This window comes from Chelonia mydas, chromosome 3, assembly GCF_015237465.2.
Source record: "Chelonia mydas isolate rCheMyd1 chromosome 3, rCheMyd1.pri.v2, whole genome shotgun sequence".
Lineage (NCBI taxonomy): Eukaryota > Metazoa > Chordata > Testudines > Cheloniidae > Chelonia > Chelonia mydas.
In genome coordinates, this window is record NC_057851.1 from 187,518,254 (window position 1) to 187,541,951 (window position 23,698).

General features: G+C 43.7%; 1 long non-coding RNA gene across 1 annotated transcript; it reads right to left on the bottom strand.

Annotated features, from left to right (window-relative positions):
• Positions 1 to 2,361: 2,361 nt before the first annotated feature.
• Positions 2,362 to 23,388, bottom strand: LOC122465242. The gene is made up of 3 exons (XR_006289940.1): positions 22,851 to 23,388; positions 3,572 to 3,696; positions 2,362 to 2,627 (listed from the first exon to the last, which is right to left on the bottom strand). It is a non-coding gene; the product is annotated as an uncharacterized LOC122465242 (long non-coding RNA).
• Positions 23,389 to 23,698: the final 310 nt, after the last annotated feature.

Genomic DNA, 23,698 nt, shown 5'->3' on the forward strand with positions numbered 1-23,698 from the left:
CAGGATTTATCCAAAATCGACCAACTAAACCAAGTTTTTTGGTAGGTTACCATAGAAAAAGATGAAAAAGGCAATCCTTCCAAAATAAATATTAACAAGAGTTTTCTAGGATTTCACAGAATAAGTGGTCAATCAGATGCTAATCCTGAAAGCAATACCAGCAAGTATATTGAAGATAGGTCTACTACTATCAAAAATAGGAGGACAGGGATATGATGGCACTGCAAATATGAGCAGAATCTATTGTGGTGTAGAAGCAAGAACTGCTGAGAAAGTACCAAACACAATAGATGTGCACTGTGCTGCACACAATATGAATCTAGTGTGAAAGGATTCAGTACGGACAATCACAGAATTTCAAAATTATTATGATTTAGATGAGTGATTACATACTTTTTTGATCACAGCATTAACTGATGGGCTTTGTGCTCTCCCTTTGCAAGTGAATCCAACCTCTCTCTGAAAAGACTGTGTCCTACACATTGGTCTTCTCGTTATGAACTTCTGCAGACAGTAAGCAAAAATGTGTAGATGTAGTCTGCATATTGTGTTCATGTATTTATGGATGAGATAGATAAGTTCTAATTTTCCAAGAGGGTAAAGATAAGCAAAATTTTAGATTTCAGATTCGGGAATGGGTCCCTTACCTATTTTGCACCATGGCCCTCTTGGGCCTTGTTACGCCCTTGATACAAGAAGAGTGATGGATCTAATATGTCCTCCAGACTGTAAATGGTAAGAGCAAGTCAGACAAACATTTCTAACAGAAGCCATATTGCAATCAGTTACTCTAGATGTTTCCTTTTGCATATCAGTATAATTGCTGTCTTACCTGGGGTAAGAGCAAGGCAGCTTGCCCTTACATATATCCTACATCTGTCAGAACTGTAGGAAAGCAAGGAGACCACAGTATCGGGGTTCAATGAAAAGGTGATGCGGAGCTGAGTAACATCTGCATTCTGATGACCCTGCCAGCCATCTCACTGTCTCCTCTCACATCTTCACAAACACATCGAACAAGAGGGATGACAAGAACCCTGTGGACTCCACATGAGAGGGCCTATAAGGAAAAAGGGTACTCAAACTATCCTTTCACACCACACAGAGAGGAAAGAATGGCCCTGCCTTTCCCATGCATCTCTGCAAGGATCCTGCAGGCAAATTAACAAAACCTCAAGGTCAATGGTATCAAAGGTAATGATAGCTCTAGCTATCGGACTACTTAGAGCAGAGGTGAGCAAACATCCGGCCTGCGGGACCGTCCTTGAGCTCTGGCCGGGGAGGCTAGCCCCCGGCCCCTCTCCTGCTGTCCCCCTCCCCTGCAGCCTCAGCTCGCCGTGCCACCAGCACTTTGCGTGGGCTGCAAGCTCCTGCCGGGCAGCGTGGCAGCTTGGCTGGCTCCGGCTGGGTCATGCGGCTGCCAGTCCTGCTGCTCTGAGTGGCATGGTAAGGGGGCGGGGAGTGGGGGGGGTTGGATAAGGGGAAGGAGGTTCCGGGGGGCATTCAGGGGACAGGGAGCAGTGGGGGTTGGACTGGGGGTGGGGTCCTGGGGGGCGGTTAGGGGCGGGGGGTCCCAGGAGGGGGGCAGTCAGGGGGCGGGAAGTGGGAGGGGGCAGAGAGAGGGTGGGCATTTATTGGTAGAAGATCAACCAGGAATAACAATACCATCCCCCAAGCACACCCACATTTAAAAATCAGACTGATAGAAAATAGAGGACAGAAGACAACTGCAAGACTAAGAGGTAAGTGCCGCTGCTCCAATAGCCCTTTTTCAATAGCTTTCCCCCAAACAGAGAAGGTGTTAACTGGCAAGATTCTTACAATCAAGGATATTTTTTACAGCTGACTTAACCCAGGCTCTTATTCGGGTGTTGTCCCAACCCCTCTCCCCATCCACACACAAATCACTCTCACCATAGGTAAGTGGTGCTTTCAACCCAGGCTAACTGGCCTGTTCTGGGCTTGTGGGTTAGAGCCCAGGTTCTGTTTTCACTGAAGCTGGTAACCCACCCACCCAGTGCCTTCCCACAGTTCCTCCACGGCCCAGAAGAACAGTCAAATTCTCCCACAAGTGACTGGGAAAGAATCAGAGTGACCCAGCTTATTGCAGCCCAAAGAATCATGGGATAATATGCCCCCAGAAATCCTAGCAGCACACAAAGGTGAGTGCGGCACCAGGATTCAGTTATGGCTGTGTAGTGTGGCTGCTCACACCTGAGCTAGGCTAGCCCAGGTGCTGATTACCTGAGTTTACTCTGCAATGAAGACATACCAGAAGAAAGGGTTTTATTCAGTGCTGGCTCTTTAGGGGTGGATGGTACCATATTCTCTTCGTTTCTGATGGCCTTTTTCCCATTTCCCTTTAACCTTTGTTTTCCTCCTTCTTACCCCAGTAGTGGCCACAGCAAGTGGTAGGGCTGAGCCTGCAGGCAGCCAGCTGCTCCCTCCCTTGATCCCCATTGTGTGCGCAAACACTTACCTCCCACCCTCTCCTGTACATTGATCATAGTTTCAAAGTGAAAAACTACAGCACTGCAGGGGGACTGTCACAGAGAAGCATAATGGTAGGATATAAGCAAGATTCGTGTGGAAGTGGAAAGAAAAAGGGGTGTCCTCTTCTCTTCTCCCTTTCAGTATGAAAAACGGGGACCCTTGACTATAAAGGGAAGGGTATAAAAAAATAATGTTTATCTCTCTGTGATCCAGCTTCCCCCAACCGCCACCGGCTCAGAAATACATGCAAACCTATTCACCTAGGCTGAGAACCTGTGGAATCGTTCCACAGATCAGAACCACCTTCTTCCTCCCAAAGTCCACAGGCTCAGAACAACTTCTCCACAATACACCCACAAACGCCTCCATGCTTAGAACACTTCCTCGCCATCTTACCTGACATCCAGCACCCCCAGGTACAGAATCTCCCCCCACCTCCACTTTGTTGCTGAACTTGTATTAGCTCCACAGAAGTCTGTATTCCATGTCCTGGGCCTGCTCCCTCTGCTACTGGCAGTATAAGGACTAGAGACTTCAGGAAGCCATATAATTTGCCTCTTTGGGGCAAAACTGAATTAGTCCCTCAGAAACCCATTTTTATTCAGGATGCTTCACCTCTTACGTAAATTTGCCCTAACTTGTGAATCACAGTCTTGATCCATATACAATGTTTACATGAGGCACGAATGAATGAGAATGGCACAAGGACGGTGGGAGAGCCTGAATTCTAATCCCAACTCTGCCACTAACTTTTTGTATAGTTTTGGCAAGTAATTTAACTTCTGTGCCTCGGTTTCCCCATCTATAAAATGGAAATGGGCTTTACCAACCTGGCAGGTGGCTGTGAGGATTTGTTAATTTATACAGCATACTGAAAATGCTAAGTACTGTTTGTCTCTAGACTATTGTTATGCAATGACCTTTATTACCCTTAATTTCAACATCTACCAGTAGGATAAAGAAATATTTTTGTAATCTAAATCTACCTAAGATGTGTGCTTATTTTGTGAGGTTATTCTGCTCATAAATGCCACCTGCAGCTAGGCATCTAGAAAAAGAAAACAACTGTTTTTTTCACCTTTTACATTGTTGCATCCTCTTCAGTGGGTTTCCGGCGGTTTGCTGTGGTCCCACAACAGACAGCTGCGCTTGCAGTACCTGTAGGTGTATGTCTTTCTCACTTTTCCTCATTGAGAGATTTGTCTAGAAGATAAAAACAAGCTCAGGGACGTCCTATGATTCTAACTGTGGGACTTCTCTCAGACTGGGTCAGTGAAATGAGGGAGATTATGGTGACATTTCAAAGGTCCTATTGAAACACACACCCCAAAATTTTCCATCCCCACAGGAAGAGACAACAAAACCTTAAAATGAATCCTGAAATGCTGGAGCCACCCCTCCTCCACCACAAATGAGTGAGACTTGCCTGCAGCTCTGTGACTACATGCACCATAGCAAAACTTACTTTCACTTCCACACAGCAGACAACACGCCCACCATCTGGTCTCAAAGAATAGGGAACTCCCTTACACCTTACAGAGCATACACACAGAGAAACCATATGCACACAGCAACCTGAGTACCGCACAGTCTCTTATGTATTTATCCTCACAACACCCCAGTGGGGCTGGAAAGTATTATCCCCATTTACAGATGGGAAACAGACACAGAGAGGCTAAGTGATTTGCCCAAGGTCACACAGGAAGTCTGTGGCAGAACAGGAGCTTAAACCTAGGTCCTAGACTAGCACCTTAACAACTGGTCCAGTCTCCTCTCCTTAACCTAATTATAGGGACCGCAATCTCTCCCTCTACTGTTCACACTATACACATCCAAACTAAAAAGAGACAACCTGATTCTCCTCTCCCTTAGACTAGTGTAAAGCCAAGTTACTCATGGTTGTATTTTTTTCAATTTTCTGATTTACAGAGATTGAAAAATGTTCGGGGGGGGGGGGGGAGGTGTTGATGTTTTTGTTTAAAAAAAAAACTGACAAGAAAATTATCTTTACACACACACAACAAAAGAAAATGAAATTTAAAAAAAAATTATTGGTAAGACACATTTTTACTATTTTTGACCAGCTCTACTTTGAACTAGTTCCAAGGACTCAGTGAGGGAGTAAATCAGGACCCCAGGAAACTTGGAGCTTCCCAGTATAACTGCTCAGTCTTTCAAATAAGGCATAGGATGAAATTCCTCTCTTTTTTGCAGAATACGGAAACGAAAGGAATAAAAAGTAAACCTCCTTGGAAAGGGTTTAGGTCCCTCTTTCCATTTCAATCAGAGACCTCACCTTCCATAGGCAGCTTCTCAGAGTAGAGCTCTGGCTTAGATGGCATGGAGAGGAATCCCTAGGACGCAATAACAATAAGGAATTCCAAATGCTGCTGCAATGGAAAAGAAAGACAGTCCCCAAAAAGGAAGGGAGAGGAAAAAGATCTATAGCATATTCCAGTTCAAGGCTCTCAAGGTACTTATCAGAACTGTGGTTTTGCAGATGCACACAGCAGAACAGCCAGAGTAGCCAAGGTAGTTAGTTTCCGTCAATGGTGGCAACTCCTGTATTACCTTTTTCCCTGGTCTTACCCAGCACAGCCCCTCTATTGAATCTGGCTGAACTGTGGCTGCTGCGAATTCGAGACATGAGAGAATATTGTATCTACTCAATTAGCACGGGGGACTCTCAAGCTGTGAAAATTTAAATGAGTGATCGCAAATGTCTGATAATTGAACCGTATTGCAAAAATCTTTCCTCACAACAGTGGGTTACTTTTAAAGACTGACTTAAATTTAACCCAAAATGAGGACGTCTCACCCAACATGAAATGAAACTTGGCACGTTTGTTTGCACACCAGAGCACTGTAACAGCTTATTGCACTCTGAAGATGCACATTTGGAACTGGAAAGGGGTCATGGGACTTCAGTGGTATTTGTTGTTAATCTGATACAAACTCAGAGAGAGACTGACAGAGAGAGTCAGAGGACTCCTGATCTGCAGGGTTATATTGTTTATGGCTATGCCTAGACAAAAGAAAATGTGCTGATGTTATATTAAAAGCCAGATTCTGGTCTCACACTTGTATCAATCCAAAATAAAAAAAGTCAGTGGAATTATACCAGGGTACATGAGATCCGGTCCCAATTGTCTAATTTAACCTACAAAAGCAGAGGATTCGTAGCTCAAAGAACTGGAGCTAAATCCACTTTCATTTAGGGCCAAATTGTCAACCTGTTATTCCCACTGGTGCAGTTCTTCAACACCAATCAGAGTTAGGGCTCCCATTCAGGGTTTAGTGATTTAGGCTGGGATTTTGAAAGAAGCCTGAATGTCACTGGATTTTGGGTACCTAACTCCTGTAGGCCCTACTGAAAATCTCAGCCTTGATCTTCTTTGCAATTAGATGCAGTGATTACAATATCTTTTATATTTCAGTGCGGTTTCCCTTTAACTTGCCCAGCTGAGTTTGTACACTATAGCATATTACAGTATATTCCAACCTAAAGTAATGCAAAGTGGTAAATGTTATAAAACCTTGAAAGCTAAAGAATACAATAGAAAAGGCAACTAAACTTAACTGTAGAGGCACAAACATACTATAAAGAAGTTTCTTGATGCATTCTTCATAAAGACCTTCATTACAAAGATTACAGTTAAGGAGGGAGATGATCTGTGTCTTCCAGTAAGGTTTAAGTTTTTAAAAAGAAAAGTATTACAACCAGGAGTCTAGGTTTTATGCTTTATCCAAATTGCATGTTGGCACCAGTGCAGAGGAAGGGGCTCATGTTTAAACAAAGAGAATTGTAAGTGAAAACAGTTATTTGGAAGGGGGGAAACGTGTTTATTCTGTGGGGAGTTATTTAAACACAAAGAAATTAGGAGGTAGCAAGATTTCACTACAGTGGGATGGAAATGTACAACGGATGTGCATTACTTGGACCAGCTCAAAAAGAATACAGCCCTGTCCAATTTGATTGGGCCCTTTTACTGCCTTTTTCTTGATTTGATCAATATAATGGTAAACTAAATAGATATGAGAGGAGAAAAAACAGTACAATATTTAGGCTTGGAAGGCTTGGATTTTACCCTACAAATGTTGCTAAGCACACACACACCTACCTCAAAAAAATGACAGAAAAATCTTCATCCTTCACAAAAATTTACAGAGGGGGGAATTTTTAGCAATTATTAAACTATCACTTATAGGCAAGGAAGAATGCCTATTATACATAAACATGCATTGGGAATGAAGTGAAGGTGAAGCCGTGACCTTGTGGATAGGACACTGGACTAGTACTCTGGAGACCTGGGTTTTACTCCTGGCTCTTCCACTTGTCTTCTGAGTGACCTTGGGCAAGTCTCTGTGTCTCAGTTTCTCCATCTATAAAATGGGGATAATGATACTGCCTTCCCTTGTAAAATGGCTTGAGATCTACTGATAAAAAGCACTAGATATTATTACATATGTGCTCTGATTATATCAGTGGTGGTGCAGTATTATCCACTACACCTGTGGGTGCTTCTTTTCAACACATGATGTTTGAAAACTAAATATTAGGAACTTGCTATTATGCAATTCAATCGTTAAATAAGATCTTATTTTGGAATAATGTATTTGCTGTAACACAAAGTCACAACAAACCTTCTGTCACTTTCTGCTGTATAACTAGTCAAAGTAAAGAATTTACCATTATTTCAGGGGCTCTTATAACAGCATATTTAATAACAGGAAAAGGAGGACTTGTGGCACCTTTATTTGATTTATTTATTTGAGCATAAGCTTTCGTGAGCTACAGCTCACCTCATCGGATGCATCTTTAATGTAATTTACAAACATTAAGAGCCAGATTCTGATGCTCTTTACTCAGTGGGACCCCGCAGGCCCACTGATTTCATTGGAACTAATCATGGCATAAAGGCACTACTGAACATGAGTAAAGAACCAGAATTTGGCCCTAACTAGTTAAGCTGCACACCATCCAGCGAGGCAGGTCAGATAAGGAAACTGAAACAGGGAAGTTGAGTCCAACATTTTCTAAAGGTGGCCACTGTATTTAGGCCCCCAACTTGAAGTCATTTAGAACTCAGCAACTCTGAAAGTCAGATTCAAGATGTCTCAAGTTGGACACCCAAAATCAGTGGCCACTTTTGAAAGTCTGGTCCTGTGGCTATGTATTCACTGCAGAGAAAGGGGTGTTTTTACATGGATATAGCTATCTTGTAAAATCCTAGTGGAGCCAAAGCACTGTAGTCTTTACCTTGATGTAATTAGTAGAGTTAATACCAGGTTGGGGATGGGGGAGGGAGGCGGGTTTACAGAGTTGACCTTGACTAACCACATCAAGGTAAAATTTACCTGTGCTTGTCCTCGTTTGGATTTTACATCGAGATAGGTATAACCTTTGGCCATAGAGGGAAGCAGTGTCAGAGCCCAGGATTCCTGCCTCGTGGTCCTTTGGTCAGACCAATGGTGCCCATCTCCTTCTCAGTCCCCTTGTAAGATCCTTTAGGAGCTTGCACAATTTAGTATTTTGGTAGAATCAGAGAGGATCCAAATCTTGTTAGGACCGAGTAGCAATTGTTTTATAGGGTGCATTTCAGTGTCCGAGTTTCCCAAAGCACACTACACAGCAATACATTAAGAGCTGGTAGTGTAATGACTGTGCAGGCTAAAGGAATGTGTACTAGGCAATAGCGCACACACACCACTTAGAGTTACGTTGATTCCGTCACTTCCAGCTAAACTTTTGCGCTTGGTTTCCTGTGACACCGCAGCAAGGTACGTGTGGTGCAGATCTGACAGAAAAGAGCAGAGCGGGAAGTTAAAAACTTCAGAGAAGCCTCGATTATGTGATACGTCCAATAAAAAAGCAAAACAGATGCCCTTTAAAAAAAATGATCAGTCACTAACAAAAAACCCCACCTTTTTTTCATAAGTTCTTTGTTTTAAAAAATTGGTAGAATACTTGGAACAATGGGCAACATATTCTAGTACTGCTTCTGGCAGTTGTTTTGAGCCTATAGGTTGCTGACGGGTATGGATCTAGTTCTATCAGTAACATGGAACACCTGAAAATGAAAGGCTTTACAAAGATTTTGCAAAGATTCATGTGCGTTTAACTTTAAGCACGAGTGATCCCCTCTTATGTCAACTGCAGTATTCACAGGCTTAAAAACAAGCATATGCTTAAGCCTTTGCAGATCAGGGCCTATGATTTTGCAATATTTCACAGAATCTATGTTCTCGATTCTTGAAATAAATTCTTTCTTCTAAAGATCTTATCCAACTCCCAGTGACTTCAGTGGAAGCTGGGTCAGACAAGTATTGTGTATGCTCTTTCTCTGTAAATCAACCTCTAGATGTAGTGATGACTGACAATTTACAAAGCTGCAATTGGACAGATATCATCAACAAATGTGTATGAAATGCATGATCTTATCTTCCCAAATAGGAAAAAATGGGGCATTTATTTGAATGTGACAGTGGCAGTGTAAATGTTGTAAAACAAAGCACATGATTTGAACTAAGGGGGACGGGGAGAGGGAGAAATCTAATACAAACGTTACCCTACCATGGATCAGTGTGTGCACTTCACAATCCCTGATAAACTGTGCATCAAGCAAGAGGATTATCTAAAAATCATACACTCTGTAAAATTATTCAAACTATGGAAACAAGTCATGACAAATATTGCTGTTTTCCAGCATATTCCAAGTAATTCTTTTCTATAACAATAAACAATCAAATTAAGGACAAAAATCATCACTTATCACAGTAGTGGGATGATGTTAGCTTAACTTTAAATGAGAAAAAAATCTTATTTTAATTGCCACTTCATTATGTAGGCCACTTTAAGACTGTTTTAATTCACAGATTTTTCAAGCCATAACAGACAATTACGATCATCTAATCTGATCTCCGATAACTTTAAATCACTATCAGTCTGGGCTGGGATTGAACCAGAAACCTGGTCTAATCCTCCGAAGCCTCAAGCAGTAGGGTTGCCAACTTTCTAACCCCATAAAAGTGAACACCCTAGCCCCACTCCTTCCCTGAGGCCCGCCCCTACCCCGCCCCTTTTCTGAGGCCCCACCCCCACTCACTCCATTCCCCCTCCCTCCGTCACTCGCTCTCCCCCACCCTCACTCACTTTCTCTGGGCTGGGGTACAGATGAGGGAGGGGGTTAGGGCTCCGGCTGGGGGTGCGGGCTCTGGGGTGGTGCCAGAAATTAGGGGTTCAGCATGCAGGAGGGGGCTCCAGGCTGGGACAGGAGGTTGGGGTGCAGGCTCTGGGGTGGGGTCGGGAATGAGAGATTTGGAGTACAGGAGGGGGCTGGAACCAAGGGGTTTGAAGTGTGGGAGTGGGCTCAGAGCGGGAGGTTGGGGTGCAGGAGGGGACGTGGGCTCCAGGAGGGAATTTGGGTGCAGGAGGGGGCTCAGGGCTGGGGTTGGGGGACAGAAGGGGGTGCAGGCTCTGGGAGGGGGCTCAGGACTGGGACAGGGGGTTGCAGTGCAGGAAGGGATTTGGGGTGCGGGCTTGAGCCTCAGGCACTTACCTCAGGCAGCTCCCTGGTCTGCAGTGCAGTAGGGCTCAGGCAGGCTCCCTGCCTGCCCTAGCTCCGTGCAGCTCCCGGAAGTGGCTGGCATGTCCGGCTCCTAGGTCCAGGGGCAGCCAGACAGCTCTGCACGGTGCACACTGCCTGTGCCTGCAGGCGCCACCCCACAGCTCCCATTGGCCATGTGGTTCCCAGCCAATGGGAGCCGTGGAGCCAGCGCTCGGGGCGGGAGCAGTGCGTGGAGCTTCCATGATTGCCCCTGCGCCTAGGTGCTGCAGGGACATGCCAGCCGCTTCTGGAAGCCATGTAGAGCCAGGCAGGGAGCTTGTCTTAGCCCTGTTGCACTGCCGACCAGACTTTTAATGGCCCGGTCAGCAGTGCTAACCAGATCCGCCAGGGTCCGTTTTCGACCAGGCGTTCCAGTCGAAAACCGGACACCTATCAAGCAGTCTAGCCACTCCCAAGATTGGAAAGGCTGAGAAACATCACTTAAATCCTTAATGTGGAGCTTAAGCAGTTAAAAGGTGCTCCACTGCACTGAGAAGAACTGCAGCCTTACTGTTTTTGTAATACTGACTTCCATTTCATGCATTCATTATATTGTGATGGAAGTATGAATCAGGGTCTGGCTGATGTTCCACAGTCTTCCTGAACTGATGGGAAACATGTGAAAGGCCACGTATTCTGTTACTGCAAATGAAAGTAAGTCAATACCTAAGTACTAGATCTATACATCTGTATCCATCTGTACACAGTGAACATGTATGTGTGACTAAAATGTTTGTATCTGCTTATTGTGCCAGATTCGTATGCGGTGATCGACTTGACAGGGCCTCCGTAAAAGAAGTTGGGACTGTTCAAGTTCAATATATTGGCAATCACCACAATATTGAAGGAGCATGTGATTATTTTTCATTGGAATTCTTTCTGCAATGGAAGCCCCATTTACAAATGAAGTCAACAGGGAGGGAAGACACCAGGGACTGAACCACAGGGGATTGTCCTATCTTTGGGGCAGACAATGATACAAGTAGAAGGCAAGGAGACACCCCTATATCTTGCACCAGAGGTCGTACTTGGACAGTAAATTTACATTAATGAAAATTGGGTCTCAGCCAGGCTTGGTTGAAACGCTGAAAAGACATTTGGGGTGAGTTAAACTTTCTTAGACAGAAAGTTAAGTTTAATCTCTAGAAGGTGTGTTATGATCTGGTTTGATATGGAACCTTTCTGTTTCCATTATCCTTTTCCACTATCTTTTAAATCTTAATCTTTGACGATAAAATTATGATTGTTTTCACTATAAATATAACTCAGTGCTGTGGTGTGGTGTCACTGAAGTTGCTGTGTACACTGTTCCTTTGGGACAGCAAACCTGATACAACTGTGAGTCTTTAGTGGATAAAGAACTGAACATCAGAGGAGAACCCTTAAAGTTGCTCAGACTCTGGGGTACACCTCTTGTTAACCTGAAAAACAAAGTAAGGGCTGACATTGTCCAGAACAGATTGTTTGGGTGGCTAATAGACTAGAGGTGTCAGAGAGCTCACATCCAGTTAAGCACAATCATGCCTTCCTCTTGCTGGAGGCCGACGGAGGGCAGGGGCGGGGGGGACAAGATAACTCACATTCCTGGGCACTGTGAGAAAGCATCACAGTCATTCTCTGTGGTACCCTTGAATTCTCCTTTCAACTTTCTTGTTTTATGCTGTGACTTATCGATTTCAGAATCATGCAGAAATGCAAAGAGTTTAGCAATCCATTCTTTAGGCACTGTGTATCTCAGTCTTTCCCGTACACTCCCAAGGCTGGACATTCGATTGCTGTACACCTGCCCAGTCCAATTTGGGATGGAGGAAATGTTGCAATTGAAAGTATTTGTAAATATCTCTTTTTTTTTTTTTTGAGCTTCTATTGTGTTAACTGTTCAAATGATTTCAAGTCTGAGCTCTGAAAGCACTGGTCTAAGTGAATCAAAATATTTTGCTTTCATCTAGTTCCATCATCATGGGGAGGGGTCAGGAGCATAGACTGAGGCCATGTCTACACTATGGGCACTACAGTAACATAGCTACAGTGCCATGACTATGCTGCTGTAATCCTGTAGCACAGACACAGACTACAGCGGCAGGAGGGGTTTTTCCATTGCTGTAGGAACTCCACCTCCCCAAGCGAAGGTAGCTTGGTTGAAAGCAGCTTTCTTCTGTTCACCTGCCTGCGTCTACACTGGAGGTGTAGCATAGTGCCGTAGCTATGTTGACCTACATTTTCAGGGGACCCCAGAGGCCTAAATGGTCAGAAATACATGCTAGATAGGGCAGGGAGGCTCTAGACTTAATTTCTTAAGTGTTTCCAAACAGTAAAGGTGTTTTTAACCCTTGTGTCAGAAGAACATATTATAATATTTGTAGAGTTTATGCACATGCTTAACTTCATGTCAACAGGTCTACTCATGTGCTTTAAGTAAGGAATGTGCTTGAGTGGGGCCCTATTTGGAAATTCCCAGCAATACATGATGTTGTAGCATTAACAGTATTTTACCCAAGTCATTAAACAACATCTTTACTATAACCATGCATGTAAAACCATCAACAGAAAAAAAATCCACTGTAAAATAACACACAAAATATATTAAAAAAAGGAGGACTTGCGGCACCTTAGAGACTAACAAATTTATTTGAGCATAAGCTTTCGTAAGCTTCAGCTCACTTCATCGGATGCATTCAGTGGAAAATACAGTGAGGAGATTTATATACACAGAGAACATGAAACAATGGGTGTTACCATACACACTGTAATGAGAGTGATCAAGTAAGGTGAGCTATTACCAGCAGGAGAGTGGAGGGAGGAGAGGGGGAGACCTTTTGTAGTGATAATCAAGGTGGGCCATTTCCAGCAGTTGACAAGAACATCTGAGGAACAGCGGGGGAGATAAACATGGGGAAATAGTTTTACTTTGTGTAATGACACATCCACTCCCAGTCTTTATTCAAGCCTAAGTTAATTGTATCCAGTTTGCAAATTAATTCCAATTCAGCAGTCTCTCATTGGAGTCTGTTTTTGAAGTTTTTTTGTTGAAGAATTGCCACTTTTAGGTCTGTAATCGAGTGACCAAAGAGATTGAAGAGTTCTCCGACTGGTTTTTGAATGTTACAGTTCTTGATGTCTGATTTGTGTCTATTTATTCCCGCCCCGCTGTTCCTCAGATGTTCTTGTCAACTGCTGGAAATGGCCCACCTTGATTACCACTACAAAAGGTTCCCCTCCTGCTGGTAATAGCTCACCTTACCTGATCACTCTGGTTACAGTGTGTATGGTAACACCCATTGTTTCATGTTCTCTGTGTATATAAATCTCCCCACTGCATTTTCCACAGAATGCATCCGATGAAGTGAGCTGTAGCTCATGAAAGCTTAAGCTCAAATAAATTTGTTAGTCTCTAAGGTGCCACAAGTCCTCCTTCTCTTTTTGCGAATACAGACTAACACGGCTGCTACTCTGAAACCACACAAAATATACATTCAAATGTTACCTGTTCACTCCAGGGAGCACCAGAGATTCAAGCTCAACAGGGCCTCTGAGGAATGTGTCGCTAGCCTGTTGCCTCACCCTGTCTGAAGGAATCCCCTTGTGTATATTGTTTTCTCATTAGTGTTGTCAACACTCTGATGATATTTTTCCTGTCATCAAGCAGGAGAAATTCTAGTTTTTGGAAACAGCGAGTTGCAGAAGAGTGGACTCACTGCTGTGTGGCAATGCTCTCCTCTCTAGTGCCACCTGCTAACAATTGCTTCAGTCCTGTGAAAAGAAAAGGAGTACTAGTGGCACCTTAGAGACTAACCAATTTATTTGAGCATAAGCTTTCGTGAGCTACAGCTCACTTCATTGGATGCATCCGATGAAGTGAGCTGTAGCTCACGAAAGCTTATGCTCAAATAAATTGGTTAGTCTCTAAGGTGCCACTAGTACTCCTTTTCTTTTTGCGAATACAGACTAACACGGCTGCTACTCTGAACTCAGTCCTGTGGTAGTCTGCCTCTTCTTATGACTCAGCCTTCCAGCCACGTCACTTTTAGTCCCACCACTTCCGGGGTATCAATATGCCAAACAACACTGGTCATCAAATATGACATATTCCTCTCTTCCAGGGCTCTTTTCCTGTTCCACTTTCTTGTCAGAGTAGTGGCCCCCCGCTTCTTCTCCCTGGAGTCTCTTAACCAAACTCAGAAGGGAAAGGCAAACCACAATAAAAGCAACTTCTGCCCCTTCCTCATGCTTAAACTTTTAATCCATCCTGGGTCCTCCCCTAGCTCTCTGTTCCTCTGCAGAATGCTGGCTCTCAAGAGTTACCACACTGGAACCTTGCCTCTACTCTGGATCCTTCACTCCTATCTACCCCCTAGGCCATCTGCTCATCAGTTGGGTTTCTCTCAGACCCAATCCAGGATTCTCCTTCACCCCTGCTTCCCTCTCCCATCAGGCCCATCACAGGGAAGTAAATTCCCTTGAAGCTCCTCTTCAGTTGAATGTCTTCCTGGATTTCTTCCCTGGAGGCCCAGGTCTTGCTCTTTTGTCAAGGCTCACTGATGTAGCATTCGCTATCCTACAGTTTCTCTGTATCTCTCCAGTTTCCACCCTCCATTATTCAGAGGCTGCAGCATTCTTTGTCCCTCTCACAGCCTCCTTCTAATTTGTGCTGCCTTTCCTTATACTCACCCACCTAGCTCCTCTCCAGCTTGCCTTCATCTTTAATTAAGCCTGGCCCAACCTCCAGGTGCAGACAGATGGGTTAACTGGCCTCTGAGGCCCACATTAACCCTTTCAGAGGCAGGATACTAGTATGGTGTTAATAACCCATCACACAATTCCATTCAAGAGCAAAGAACTTTAACACTATCTGTGCCCCAAGGACAACGTGTCATGTGCATCTAAGATTAAGATTTGGGTTTATCGTCTTCTGTTTTCATCTAAAGCAAGTTATGCACGTGAGAGAAACCATCGTGCAATGAGGGGAACAGATCTCTAATTGTTTACTGCTCAGGTCAGATCAGAGTTCCTAAGGGGAACAGGAGAGAGAAGTGAAATGGGTTTTTTTTTAATAGCCTAAAAATACTTTTTAAGCATAAAGAAATATAAAAGAACTTCATAAGAGAAGTTAATGAGTATTTTCCATCCATTAACAAAACAGAATGCAATAAAAACCTAACAAGAACTTTAGGACTGCCAGATCTCATGCAAAGCAGCAGCCTTCAGCAATGTGGGCCATATCTCGCTCTCCCACATGATGTTACAACTCTGTAGAGCCTCTATATCCTGCAGGGCTGCTCTCTGTTTATCTCAAAATTACACATTGGTGAAGATACAACACTGCTGACTATAACTCTGTTTCCTTTCCCACTGGCAGGTGACAAAAAATCCTCAACATACATGCTCACCTCCTAGGCCTACACTGAAAAAAGATCCAACGGAAAATCTCAACCAAAGTGAAGAATCTATAGGTTATATTTCAAAACATTACAATCTAAGAAATGCATCTACACTGAACTGTTCGTGTTTGCAAGCTTAGATTATTTGCTTTTCCTATAAACCCTGAGAAGCGTCACTGGGAAAAACATTGATGCTCGTTCTTGTTGCTTTTAAAATACAATCGGCTTCCCAAAGGACTATTCTGATGGATAGATTCAGGACTATAGGGTTTATTCCTCACTCATCCCAGGTCACAGAATGAGTCAGTGACAAAGCCATTTAAACCAGAATATTCAACTTGGATGTTTAAAGATAGGTGCCTAAACCCATATTTAGGCTTTTAAATAAGTTTCAGCCCAAAAGAAGAACTTCTAAAAAAGATGAGAGTATGCAAAAGCAGGAGGTCAGAATGGAAGTCTGCAAATAATCTTAACTATAGACTTAACAAATAACTGTATTATTGTAAAAGATGACACATTAAACCAAAGCAACTATAGGAGCCAGCTAATGCTACAACTAAGTTTGGTGAATTCCATTTTCCTGTCAAAAAGGATCAGTTTGGAATACACTATATTCTTTAAAGTAGTTACAATATAACTTTGCATCATAAACTTTCCTTAAAAACCAGAATGTAGAACAGTCATATCATGCAGCTAGACACTAAGCTGAAACTGCTGTCTTAAAGTACTCTCACCAATGGCTAATTTTCTGTACTGGAATGATCACATCACAGGGAAAACTGCATTCTCTGTGTGAGTAGTAACACTGTACGCAACACACAATAAGGAGGGATATACAAATAGAACATGTAACCCTGAGAGACATTCAAAATATCCAATCTTTTCTATGGCTTACAGCCACCATTGTATCTTTCAGCTATTTCATTCAGAAAAGCCAGATGTTTGTAAGTCATTATCCATGGGACCAGCATGGTAGCTTCAAATACCGCAAAACTATCATTTAGTATTCATAAATATTAAAGGGATACTGAATAGCTATATATTTCAAGTTGCATAGCAGGGGAAACAATTCAAAGAATAGTTATGTTAATAACAATTAAATTATTCTGATAGTGAGACCAGAGATCAAATCTGAGATCTAGGGGAAATTACTTTTATAATGAGTTATGGTACAAAATCCAATTCTTAAGTCTAAGAGGATTCCATATCTGACCATTATGTATTTATTACAAACAAAAGAATTACATTAAAAGAACATTAAGGTTGCAAAGTCAAGCATGGAAGAGTTAGGAAATGCCAGAATTAAGGTTGCCCCCACAATCATAATTCAGACCCCTTGTGTATATGCATTATGATTAAGGCTACGTTTTAGTCACGGGTATTTTTAGTAAAAGTCATGGACAGGTCATGGGCAATAAACAAAAAGTCATGGCCCAGTGACCTGTCCATGACTTTTACTAAAAATGCCTGTGACTAAACCTTATCTGCGAGGAGGGGGCGCTCCTAAAGACTGCTGCTGGGGGTGGGGCAGCGCGGGGTGATGCTTCTGTTGCGGGGGGCAGCCCGAGGCCCATTGCCACTGGAGGTAACCCAGGGTCCCCTGCTGCTGGCGGCGGGGATCGGACGGGGCCCCCTGCCACTGCTGTGGGGGGGCGGCCCGTGGCCCTCCCGCTGCTGCCACCGGGCCGGGCAGGGGGTGGCCCGTAGCGCTGCTGCCACTTTGGGTGAGGGTCAGCCAGGGCCTGCAGGTCTGGCCGGTGACGGCCCAGAGCCCCGCCACCGCTGCTCCTGAACTGCTGCTCCAAGGCAGTGCCGGGGACCAGCTACTTGGGGCTGCCAGAGCAGCGGCCAGTGCAGCTGACCCTGGGGCTTCCCCAGCTGCTGGGGTGGGCCTGGGGGGTCAGTGCACCAGCACTGCAAAATTCACGGAGGTCATGGAAAGTCGTGGAAGCCGTGACTTCCGTGACATCCATGAATGATTTGCAGCTTTAATTATGACTAGGCTTAGCAGAATTCAATTTTAATATTTTGATAACTTCAACAGATATCAAACTTTATTTTAAGCGTTTCTTATTTTTATCTATTTAAATTTTCACAGTTGCAGGAAATTAAGCGGGTTCAGACATTTATTTCATGCCATTGAGATTCAAAACGTTAAAGCTTTATGATCACTAATACACAACTTGTCAACACCATATGTCAAAATATACTAAGTAAATAACTTTGTCAAACTCCAACAATTTCTCAAGTAGCATTTTTCTTACTTTGCCTATCTTTAATTTTCTATGATCATCAATAGAAATATTTTTCTTCAGTTTGTGTGTACAGTGAAACTGATATTTATTGACATTTACAGATACGTACAAGTCTAAGATGTCCATGCCTAATTATGATACGCTATTTTCTCCACATGACCCCTGCTATGTCTTAGTTCTATCTTCTATACTCATTCTGGTCCTGCAGCAGTTAACAACCAAATACTATTTTCAGTAATCTGCTGACATCATCAGTACTTTTGCTGTACACAGACATTTTGGCATGAAAAGGTGTAATAGAATTTAATGGCCTTTGTAAACCCAGCAACCCAGAAACACAGTGGGGAAACGTGCTTTACACATAGGACAAGGACCAAATCATTAAGGAAAGTACGTTTGTTTTCTAGCTTGTAAGAGGATATTTACAAATGACGGAGAGCAAAAGCAAAAGTCAGCACTATGAAAAAAATGGTGACAAAGTAATTTTAACTTCTACAACATGGTGAACTGACAAAACAAAGATTTCAGAGTAGCAGCCGTGTTAGTCTGTATTTGCAAAAAGAAAAGGAGGACTTGTGGCACTTTAGAGACTAATAAATGTATTTGAGCATAAGCTTTTGTGAGCTTATACATTTGTTAGTCTCTAAGGTGCCACAAGTCCTCCTTTTCTTTTTTGCGAATACAGACTAACACGGCTGCTACTCTGAAACCTGTCATTATGCAAGGCACTGAATTTAGCCGTATGATGAAGTGAGCTGTAGCTCACAAAAGCTATGCTCAAATACATTTGTTAGTCTCTAAGGTGCCACAAGTACTCCTTTTCTTTTTGACAAAACAAAGCGTATGATTCCTACAGTATCTCTACAGGACTGTTTTGTTCCTTTTAAGGTATTAAACACTATCATCTGATTCTTAGCTCACTTACACCACTGTAAACCAACTGAAATAAGTTGACTTAAACCAGCACAAAACTGGTGTAAGAATGACTTGAAATAGACCTTGTAAATTTAATCAACTTCTGCCTGTGGGGAAGAGAGGTTGTGAAGTGCCTAATGAGCCAAGTTTTCCAAAAACGGCTTCCAATTCTGAGCCTTCAAATAGTTGTTGGCACAAATTACGCCATTTAGATTTGCAAGCACAATCAGGTAGTTGGACATGTACGTGCCACAATTTCCACTCACAATTACCTAAGACTGATCTGACTTCCCTTTAAAATTAAGTTCAATGTATCTGCTAAAAAGAGGTATTTCCCATTTAGAATAAGAAGTAGACTCTGCAGATAAGGAGTTTCCATAGGACAGCAGCCAAAGATGACCTTCTTGGAAATAAAGCTTAGACCGGACGGAAATATTTTTTTTCCCACTACTAATCAATTATGGTGGAATTTTGTTTTTTCATTATCACCTTTTGTAAGGGTCATTCGACTATACAAATTAAATCTTATTTTCCAAAAATCAGTTTCTACTGCTGCTCATGTGTTTGTCCCTCATGTATATTTATACTTACTGGGTTTTCACTTGTTAGGGGCAAACTGAAAATGACTTTTTTTCTGTTTTTTTCAGAGCTAGGAAAGGATTTCACAATGTATTTGCAGACATTCAGTTGCATGTAAAGAATGATACCATTTTTGTCAGTACCCTCTTTAGCCAAGAACAACACAGAGGACCTGCATAGATACTGTTATGCAGGAGGGTGCTGGCTACTGGAAGATACATAGCTCAGGCTGCTAGCTACCTTTAATCCAGGATAAACGTACAGTAAAAAGCAAATATTGTAGGCTTCTTTGTGGAGTAAGAAAGCTGAATCAATAGCCATCAGCCAAGAGACCAGACCACATGCAAAGCCAATCAGAAGCAGGGTTACGTGGGCAAGGGGTTCCCCAAGGGCTGATTGAAAATCCAGTAGTTGTGCATGTCTGTGAGAAGCAGAAAGCTAGGAGAAAGCGGACAGTGGACAGTGAGAGAAGCATTGGTATCCTGACCCTGAGACAGCTCCTTGGGGCACAGGACCAGCTGGAAAGCAGGCATGGATTTCTGTGAAAGGAAACTGCCTCCTGTTGTTTGTTCCTACTGCGTTCAGTGAAACAGGACTTTGTGTAGATTCATTGTAAATACATGGAATTGCATCAAAGGAGTACCTAACCTGGCAAGGAACTGAATATTGGCTAATTGCTTGGGCCGAGAGGCAACAGTATTAAAATGCCTCATGGAAATGGCTCTTTGCTTCTAAAATGGGCAATTGCTTCTTTGTCCATGACTTGAGAAGGATTGTATGGGAACACAGGACTCATTCATTTGTCCCTCACCTCTAACGATAGCATGCAACTCTCAACAACTCCTCTTCTACAGGAAAGAAAGGAAGAAGGTTGCCAGATGAGAGGAGCTGGCGATTAGTCTGCCGATGGCAACTCATGGGAGAGACACAAAGCATGGCACCAGTTAAAGGGGGGGGGGCACATGACCTCCCCACGTGACTCCACCCTGCCCCGCCCCCAGCCTGGGGCCTCCACGCTCTCCCCATCCCACGTTACCTTGGGGGTAGCCTCTATCCACCTGCTGCAGTCGGTATTGATTTCAGCAGATACGGATATCTGAATCGCAGGGCTCTCCCAGGAACCACGGCAGCTAAAGGAGCAGAACGTGGAGCCGCCGGGTGGCCCCACGCTGGCAGCTCCTCTGGCGCGGCTGTACCGCCCCCAACCCTGTTCTCCATTGTGGCTGTACCACTCCCAGCCCTGTCCTCCGGCAGGGCTGTACAAACCCCAGACAGGAGACACAGCTGCATGGAAGGGCTGGGGGCGGGCCCCAGCGGCCCCACATTCTGCTCTTTTCACCGCTGTGGTTCTCTGCTGAATGTGCCCCACCCCAGGCATCTGGAGGGGGGCATGTAACCCTTCTTGCCCCTCCCAGGTGTCGCCCACCTGCCAGTGGGTCAGGGCCACACTCCTCTCTCCTGCCTTTTTGGGTCTGGAAAAGCAGCTCCCCTTTACTTGCAGCTTCTCTCTCTCAGACATGCATGACCTTGCCAGCCCCCAGGGCATTCAGCTGCAGCTCCTAGCAACAACAGGCATCACGCTTTCAGTCTTCATAAAGCTGGTTCCTAGGGGATAGTGGAGTTGAGGCCTTGCCACATGCTAACAGCTGAAAATCTGCGTGTCAGCTTCCCAGGGCTCTGACACGTCCTATCCCAGACATTCATCAGCCTCTTTCCTGTTAAGAAATCAGGGTATTGGTGTAAAACACAGCTAATAACTGGTTATTTCTTTACTTTAAAAAACCCCTGATGGTAGGGGTGGTTAAACCTAGTCAATAATTTAAGGCATGACTGAGAGGTTATTTATGCTGCCCCAGGAGCAGACCAAGGACCAAACTATGGCTGAGAGAGTTACATATGAGGCCCTAGTTCCCCCCTTGCTGCCAGTAATCCACCACCAACTCTATCTATTCCTGTGGTTTACCTCTTCGCTGGCTAGCTATGCTGGCTGGTGCGTTGAGGGGATGGGAGAGTAATCCGGACCCTGCCCACTTGTGTGGGAGGGGGAGTAGTAGCAGCTAAGCAGAGGCCAGTCTACACAACAGTATAACCTGTGATGCAGGTGGCCAGTGCAGGGGAGGAAGGAGGTGACTTAATCCCTTTAATCCCCTGTGTGCAGGTACACAAGGTTAGCCACAGTCTTGGTATTTAGTTCAAGATCACCGAGACCCATGCTATAATGGAACTATTTTGTGCCTTGCATGCCATGCAAGAACTCGTAGTGCAGATTGGAACAATAATATAACCCATGGTGTCAGTGAACTGGAGAATAATATGTCCTAACTATGGGCCTGATCCTCCAGACACTTGCCAGGTATAATGCCTACTACGATGAGTAGTCCCATTCAAACCAATAGGACTATTCATGGTAGTAAGCCCCATGCTGGTAGCAAGTGTCTGCAGGAGTACACAGTAATCATGACTTATTTCCCTGTGTAAGAATCTTTTTAGAATACACTTTTGGGGAAGATGCTTTATAATTATTATAAGTGTACAATAAAGTGAGTTATAAAAACAAGTAACAGCAAAAGAAGAGAGAGACTGAACAGAAAGTGAAATGTCTCTTTGTTGCTGTCTGATTAGATGTATAAACAAGTTTCTTCAATTAAAAGTTAAGCAAAACATGTTGGAATGCTCCTGGAGGAGCCATTATAGTACATTGTGTCTGTGTATAGCCTAGCTTTTACAGTACAGGCTTTTGATTTAATCTATAAAGTAAGTACTTTATTCTGTAAAATGCTTTGAGACCCTTGGAAATACAAAAACAAACTCCATGCATCTAAAGAAGTGGGGTTTTTACCCATGAAAGCTTATGCCCAAATAAATCTGTTAGTCCTTAAGGTGCCACTGGATTCCTTGTTGTTTTTGTGGATACAGACTAACACGGCTACCCCTCTAATACTTGGAAACACAGTAGAACTTCAAGTTTACAAACAACAATCTTACGAACAACCAACGATATGAAGTATTTTTCCAAACAGGAAGAAACAAAATACAGAACAAACGTGATGTTGATGAAGAACAAGTTAACATCCCTCACGTTCTGATGCCTTCAATGCATTGGAAATCGATTATTTGCAGTGGTTTGAAGAACAGCAAGAAAGTGATGCACTGGAACTTATACACCATGCCTACTGTAATTGTGAGATATTCAGTTTTATGAACACCTCAATCCCCAACTGGTTTGTAAAATAGAGGATCTGCTGTAATAAGGTGCTATATTTATATAGTGCTGAAAATATGGAAGTAATATAAATATATAACATTATTATTCATTATTTTACAATGCCAGTATCATTCAATGCAGCTTACAGACTTGTGTGAAGACAAGTGCCAAGCATTACTATTATTATAAAGCATGACGCTGCTTGGGGGAGAGTGTGTTGAACTCCACCAAACCACCTGGCACCACAGCAAAGAGCTCCCTGTGAAGTGAAATGAAGGCAAACAGAAAACAAGACAAAAATCAATGAAAAATGCAAAAACAAATCAAATGCATGAAACTAACATGAAGGGATTTGATTTACAACCCTAGAAGCAAAGAAAGTGAAAAAAAATCCCTTATCTCCCGCACTACCACTTACCAGGGTGTCCCAGCGTGTGCACAGCTGCCTAGAGCTATAGCACATGCTGCAGCCCCTGAGCACAAGGGGGTGAGCTGAGGACACAATCGCTGCTCCAGCTCTGTTTGCATGAATGGCCTTTGCGTTTGGTGGGCAGGAGCAAGGGCCTTCCCCATTCATATCTGGCAACTACGAGTAGGGGTATTTGGGAAGGGAAAATAAAAGGTGCGCCTTTTAACTGCTTTGAAACACATGGGTGTGGAAGACATTCCTGCAAAGATACTAAGGGTGTGGGGTGGGGGGGGGGAGAGGACAGTTACAGATATTGTCCCTTAAAATAAGCGTAGGGTCTGAGGCTCCAGGGAATGGGGTTATAAGAGAGAGATGCGTCCTTAGGAGTTTGGATTATATGGGGTATCAGATGTGTTATTGAAGGGCATGGGGTTATATGAAGGCAGATGCATTTTTGAGACAGAGCTGTGGTTATATAGGGGCAGATGTATTGGGTTTCACGAGGGATCAGATGCATTATTGAGGGGTCCAGGGTTATATTGTGGGGTTGAGTTATATGGGGTATCAGATGCATCAAGAGGCTCAATTTATACAGAAGCAAATGCATTTTTGAGACAGATGGGATTGTATAGGGGGCAGAACCACTACTGAGCGGCTGGGGTAATATGGGGGATCCAATACATTACTGAGGGGCTGGGGTTATCTGGGGGACCCAATGCAGTACAGGGGGCTGGGATTATATGGGGGATCCCATGCAAAGTGGGGAGGGCTCAGCTGGGGGATCCCATGCAGTCCTGAGAGCTGGGGGTGTCTGAAGGATCCCATGCAGCACAGAGCGGCCAGGCTGGGATGATCTG